General features: G+C 35.7%; 1 pseudogene; it reads left to right on the forward strand.

Annotated features, from left to right (window-relative positions):
- Positions 1 to 4,678: 4,678 nt before the first annotated feature.
- LOC149173251 (pentatricopeptide repeat-containing protein At2g13600 pseudogene) lies at positions 4,679 to 6,343 on the forward strand (annotated as a pseudogene).
- The last annotated feature ends 1,229 nt before the right edge of the window (positions 6,344 to 7,572 follow it).

A 7,572-nucleotide genomic window follows, 5' to 3' on the forward strand; every position in this document is an offset into this window, starting at 1 on the left:
TGTCTCTTATTAATATATGACTGCTTCTTCTCTTTAATGAGGGATTTGTATATACTAATATTTCAGAGCTTTACAGTTTCGTAGGAATGTCTCGGATAGTTTTCCTGGAATTTTTATAGTCCTTGTCATACCAAGGGTTGGAAGTTCTATTAATCTTCTTATATGAAACCTCAGTAGAGAACTCATATATGGTAGTGGAAACGGTAGTAGTAAAATTGTGATAAATTTGATCAATATTGTTATTATAAGTCAGGGAACTTAAATCTCTATTTAAATCCTTTAAGAAAAGGTCTATATTACTCTGATTGAAATGAGTGTATCTTTGGCTTTCACTAGTATCCTACATGTGGCTGGTATGCATAACTAGATTGAGGGTTAAAGACAAAGGCCTGTGGTCAGAGTCAAGCTCGAAATCATTAAGAAGATCAAAGTTGGTAATATGGTTAAGGACATAGGTGTTCGAAATCACATAGTCCACAACACTACTGTCCAACCCATGTAAACAGGTCATCTAGCTAGAGGAAGACCACTTGCTAATACCATTACAAATAATCAGGTCATGGGAACTACAAAGCTTGAGGAGCTCGGTGCCAAATAAGTTCTCAGTTCTGTCTTTAGAGGTTCTCTTGAATCTAGTAGCTAAGACATCATCTTTGTCAAGCCATAAGGGGTCAGGGTTAGAGTGGTTACTTAACATAATAACTTGGTTGGTAGCAGTTCTAACATTGAAGTCCCCAAGCAAAAGGATATTACCGTCATTCCTCAGGTTGTGAATGTCTTTTTCTAAGGTAGTGAAAGGACAATTCTTATCTAAGTTGTTTTTCTTATAGGAGGTAGAGTTGATAGGAGCAAAATAACAGATTGCAAGAAAAATCCTATTGGAGGAAGAATCAGAGATCTCGATCCAAATATACTGATTGAAGGGGTCGATAGTATGAAGCTGGATGTGAGAAGAAACATTGTTCTTAATATAACAAGCTATACCACCAAGCCCCCTTCGAGAGGATTTCTTATTCCAAGCAGACCAAAGAATGAATTCGTTAAGGTGAGGAACCCTAGATTCGTCATGCTCCCAAGTTTCAACTAGAAAAATAAGGTCAATATCACTCGGGATCCAACTTAACATAGGACCTTTATGCCATGGAAAACCACGACAGTTCCAGAAGAGGATCCTGAGTGATCCTAATCCCTATTTATCATTCGTAGTTTGGACTCTATCTCGAATAATAACTTTCCTATTCCTAATGATAGCCCATTTCCCTTCTTTTCTTGCCTCCTTGACCTTTTGGACTTCTTTCCTGAGTTCAACTTGGTCTTCTAGAATCAGATCTTCATTTATAAAGATTCTAGTTCCCTTTAGGCTCGGGGATTTCTTGAGTATATCTAATTTGTGGTCATTGCAACTTACCTTAATACAAATTAGTCTATGTTTATTCTCAAGTAACTTTCCTACCCAAATTTCTTCCATGATATAAGTTGTTTGAATTTGAGATTTTGTTTTTAATTGTTCTTTTACTATTTCTAATGTGTCCTCATTGTTTTGTTCTTCTATACCAACAATTATAAGGTGTAAGGCTCTTTATGGCGCTCATGGTCGAGTTCAATCAATTTGTTAATTTCCTCTTTTATGGGTTTAATATCTAATTTACTCTTTGTGTTATTTAGGGCTGAGTTATTATTTAGTTGTTCTTTTAGACTTTTAATCTCGCTTTTTCAGGGCGTCATTTTCTTCAATCATTGATTGTTTACTATGTTCTATTTCTTGAATCCTACCTTTCATTCCTTGGAGTTCATTCTCAAGCGAGATTATTCTATTTTCTAGCGATTTGTGATTGTTTTCAAGCAATGTCGTTAATTCTATTTTAAATTGGTTTTCTCTTTCTTCTCTTTGTTTGTCTAAAGATTCAATGTACTCATAAAGACTATCTAGAGTAATTTTACTTGGTCTCCCTTTGCTAGAGGGGGGCTTAGATATGTGAGGGGAAGTACTCATAATGTAAACAAGAAAAACTTAACAAAAGAGGGTGAGAGAGAACGTATGAACCTGTCAGAGTCTAGTTCAATCACAGATCACGAGTCAAGCCACAATGTTTCGTTGGCTTCATAACTAGTTGTGCGCAAAATTAAGTTATTAATGGCACTATGACTTGATCCTTTACTCACTGTGCATTTCATGATAGACTCTACTTCTAGAAACTGGGGTTCGATCTTCAATGTGTCATTCCACAAACTGGCATCAGAATGTGATATTTTAGAAAACTGGGAATGCACTGTAATCCTCTGATGAAACCATAATGAGAAATTTCATTACTCTTCCTTCGGTGATCTCTCACAGCGTCAAAGCAAACGAAAAAATACTCCCTTTGGTTAGCAGGGCTGCTTAACTCCCTTTATAAGCAGACACAAGCATGTTTGGTGCAAGTTTAATGCATTCCCTTATGTCGGTAGTGTAAATGACAAATATATACAGGTAGTATTGGAAATTGAAACCAGTCAAAATGGCGAAAATAGTCAAAGTTCTCTACGCATTTGTGTCTTCTTGTGTGTTGGTGCAAGTTTAATGCATTCCCTCACATCAACAACGTAAATGATAAACATGTACAAATAGACTGGAAATCGAATCAAATTAAAATGACAAGAATAACTGAAGTCCTCTACGCATTTGCATCTTATGCGAAATCACCGAACTGCAGAGAAATTACCAATACTAGCTACAGAGAAATCACCAATACATACCGCGAAGAAATCATCGATACTAGCCACAGAGAAATATAATTGAATACATATAAGTGCTAATGAAAATACTATTAATAATTACAAGTATACCAAATAAATCATTATACCAACAATACAAACTTATCATAAATTTGTAATATCATATTTTTCCTATACATATATACATTCTTTGTTTTATAGTTCCAAAACTAAGTTTAAACCCTTTAATAAATTTAAAATTCATGATCTTCCAAAAAATTATATTAATTACTTTATTATTTTTTATGTTTTTCATTAAATCTTTTACATCAAAACTTCATAACCTAAAAAAATATTATATATGATGATGATGATGGTTAACGTCCACTGAGACCAAATTTCTTCGCGGTATGTATTGGTGATTTCTCTGTAGCTAGTATTTATTTTATATATATATATATAAAATCTTTTACATCAAAACTTATAACTTAAAAAAATAATTTTATATTTTAAATATATATCCAAATAAATCAATTTTACAATAATTACTATCATTTATTATTAAAAATATTTTGTAAAACTTTATAACTAAAAAATGGTTTTATATTTTAAATGTATATACAAATAAATAAATTTTACAATAATTACTATCATTTATTATTAAAAATATTTTTCAATATTCATTTTAAATCCGATAAATACATACATAATTTTAGATATTTATGAATACAATATTGTCTTGGTTTATACGTTTTATAATATTAAATAATACAAATTTATGATTTCGTTTAAATGATGTTTTACTATTTAAAATTCTTAAGGTATTTTATTTATTGGTGGTATTCCTTAAACATTAAATGGAAATGGTCATAAATGAATGACTAAGGCAGTTGAATCCCAAAAATAATATCTAATATTTTATTATTTAAAATTTTTAAAGTATTTTATTTATTGGTGGTATTCCTTAAATAAAATATTTCCTAAAATAAGATGATCTCTACATTTTTCCATATAAATGATAATTATATCTTAAAAAATAACCTGATATAGTTATTTTTTTAATATATGATATAAAATACTAAAAATAGTTCCAATAATATAAAATAGTGATTCACATTAACACCATTCCCTTTCTCCACTTCAAAGTAAGGTTCTAATAAATAAATAAATAAATAAATAATATTATAACAAGAAATGCCTTTTAGCCTACAATAAACAAATAACACCCAACAATCAAATGCCATTGTCAAAAATGTTTTTAAACCTTAATATCTATCTTTGTAAATATAATTTTTTTTAAAGGGGTTGGCTAGTCCCTCGAAGAATCATGATATTAGGTCAATCTGTACAAATTTTTACATATATATACATCACATCAATCAATCAATCATCAAATACACATAATCGCTGCACGGAAACTCCTATTTCGTAGACTATAGAAAAGTAAACGCTAGCTGACATACCAGGGATTTACTTTTCGCCCTCTCTCTCACAGCAAAACTCCTATTTCGTAGACTATAGAAAAGTAAAGCACGCAAATCGAGATAGCAACCTGGAGAAAGAGGGCGAAAAGTAAATACCTGGTATGTCAACCAGCATTTACTTTTCTATAGTCTACGAAATAAGAACCGCCATAGCTGCATAGCAGCATCACAAATTGAAAATCGAAACTGGGTAGGAAAAATGTAAACCGTCAGCCCTGCCGTTGAACCATGCACTCTTTCTAAATATAATTTTACTACCACATTAAAACAAAGATTTTGTTAAAACACTAAAACGCAGTATAAGACTTTCTCGAAGTATAAAACCTTTTTTAAGCGATCGTAGGTGTCCAGCTCTTAGAGTAAATTTTTTTAGCATCAAACAGCAAATTAGCTGAACTCGATAGAAGTCTTGCAACGAGAACAGGTGACGTCCATGATCTGTAGCCATCATCCTTTATCTTCATATAAGATGTTAAGCTTGACAATCAATCATAACCAACATGCAGATCATAAAACGCTTCAATCCTGCCATATCTATTTTAGGGAGGACATCGACTTCAGTCGCAGAATGCCAAACAGAAATACCAGTGTGGGATCAGCAAAACACTGAAAGCTTCAATAGCAGTACCGAAGATATCATCACACTGTGTCAGCAAGGAAAGTTGAAGGATGCTCTGAGAATTCTGTATTCCACGCATCAGACGGATTCAACAGTCTATGCTCCTCTTCTACACAAATGTGCCGCCATGAAAGTTCTTTCAGAAGGCAGGAGGGTTCATGTCCACATGATAAAAAGTGGCTTTGTGCCAGATTACTATATTGGAAACCACCTTGTGAATATGTATGCAAAATGTGGAAATTTAGAGAATGCACGCCAAGTGTTTGACAGTATGTACGAACGGAATGTGGTCTCTTGGACTGCTATGATCTCAGGTTATGATCAATATGGACTTGGGACTGAAGCCTTGATGCTCTTTTCTCAAATGGTGAAGGCAGCTGCAGAGTCTGTGGCCGTGTGCCAACCGAATCAGTTCACACTTGCTAGCGTTATCAGCGCATGTGGTGGTCTAAGAGCTTTGGAGCAGGGCAGACAGGTACATGTCCATACTATGAAAACTGGATTTCAATACGTTGTTGTTGTGTGCAATGCCCTTGTTACGATGTATGCTAAATGTCGATTATTGAAGGATGCCCGCCAAGTGTTTGACGAAATGCGTGACCGAGACCACATCTCATGGAATTCCATGATTGCAGGATATGCCGAGCATGTTAATGACGAGGAGGCTCTGAAGCTCTTTGAACAGATGAATTTGGGTGGTTTCAAGCCAGACCATTTCACCTTGTCCAGCGTTCTCGGTGTTTGCGCGAGCCTGGCATCCATTGGACAAGGTAGGGATCTCCACGCCCATGTGGTTAGTAGTGGAATGGAGTCAGATGTTGCTGTGGGGAATGCTCTTATTGATATGTATGCAAAATGTGGGAACATAGATGATGCACGCCAAGTATTTGATATCATGCCCAGACAGAACATAATCTCGTGGAATGCAATTATTGTTGGATATGCCCAGCATGGTCATGGCAATGAAGCTCTGAAATTCTTTGGACAGATGCAGCGGGCAGCTATGAAGCCGAATAATATCACTTTCCTTGGTGTTCTCACAGCTTGCAACCATGTAGGCCTAGTGGATGACGGTTGGAATTACTTCAATTCTATGAGTCCAGATTATGGCGTCAGTCCAGAACCAGATCACTATGCCTGCATGGTTGATCTTCTTGGGCGTGCAGGTTGTTTGACTGAGGCGGAGGATCTAATCCATAAAATGCCTTTTGAGCCTGATGCTGTTACATGGGGTTGCTTGCTTGCAGGCTGTAGGCTTCATAACAACGCGGAACTTGGACAGCGCGTGGCTCAATATCTTTTCGACTTGGAACCACAGAGTAGTGCTGCGTATATTCTGCTGTCTAACATTTATGCTGCTTGTGGTAGGTGGGATTGTGTAGCAAAAGTGAGAAAGCTGATGAAAGACAAGGGATTGAAAAAAGAGCCAGGATGCAGCTGGATTGAAGTCAAGAACAAGGTGCATATATTTATTGTAGATGATGAATCACAGCTGCAAGTAAGAGATATATGCAACTTTAGAGAGATTGACGGGGTAGGCGAATGAAGCAGGTATGTGCCTGAAGGTTGAAACATCTGCCATTTGCATGCTCTGTCAAGCAGGAGCACAAAGAGGATCTTCTAGGCCACTATAGCAAAAATATTCCCATTGTATTTGGACTTAATAGCAGTCCCTGTGAACAACCATTTGAATAAATACGAATCTGTTTGTTTGTTGGGACTGCTATTGATCTGCAGTGGATCATTATATAATTTGACACCTATCTTAATACTTCTGGGTGGAAAAATTGAAGGAATTGGCTTGCAGGACCCATTTCAGGCACAGGTCCCAGTTTGATGATATGGGGTCCGTAAATTTTTAGAGTTGGTTTGAGGTATCAAATTACACTTATTGTCGTCAAAACTTTGCAAGCATAGCTCCCAGTCCCTTGACGTTGTTCTGCACATTCAAAGTTTTCAACAGTGCGAAAATCAAAGTGAAGGTTATGCCTCTTGCAAGTTGGTCTACCCTGTTCACAACCATGGTGCTGAGTGGATGCCATGTCAGCCCCAATTACGAATACATGTGGGGATAGTCGTGTGTGGACTTTTTTGGAGGGTCCAAAATGCTAACCCTAAATCTAGACAACTATAAGGCTCTGTTAAATACTTGGCCACTAGGAAAGGAAAGGGTTCCATTTGTTGGTGTTCATATTGTTCCATAGTAAGTAGAGAATCTAGGAATGGGATATCAAAGCATAACAGAGGAGGTAGAAGATTCTGTAGCAACCATTCAAGCCATAGCGTCTATGACAATTCCATAGTGAGTGTCCATTTTTTTGTACTTGCATTTCATAACTTAAAAAAAGAGAGCAATGCATAGGTCTCACCTTCTATCTGGGTTTTCTCCTATATTCGGTTTCCTAGGTGACATCTTGTATTTGTTTGTGTGAATGGTTTATAGTGAGTGCCCATTTTTTGTACTAGCATTTCATAACTCAGAAAAAAACAATAGACCATAGGCCTAACCTTCTAGCTGGGTCCATATTCGATTTCCTAAGTCACATCTTGTGTTCATTTGTATGGTTGGTTTGTTTATTTGCTTGTTGATTTCAATTTGGTACCGGCCATTTCCATAATTTTGAGTTCTATGACCGTATTATTAAATCTGAGATTGAAGGTAATAAACTGCATTATAAAATATTTCAGAATATTGTAAGATCCGTTGTACCAAACTGTTCTAGGGGAATATCCATGGCAATTGACAAATCAGCTATGAAGCCATTAAACTCATTC

This window comes from Pinus tabuliformis, chromosome 4_2 (assembly GCF_031772625.1).
Source record: "Pinus tabuliformis cultivar Carrire ecotype Pingquan chromosome 4_2, CPIR1, whole genome shotgun sequence".
NCBI lineage: Eukaryota > Viridiplantae > Streptophyta > Pinopsida > Pinales > Pinaceae > Pinus > Pinus tabuliformis.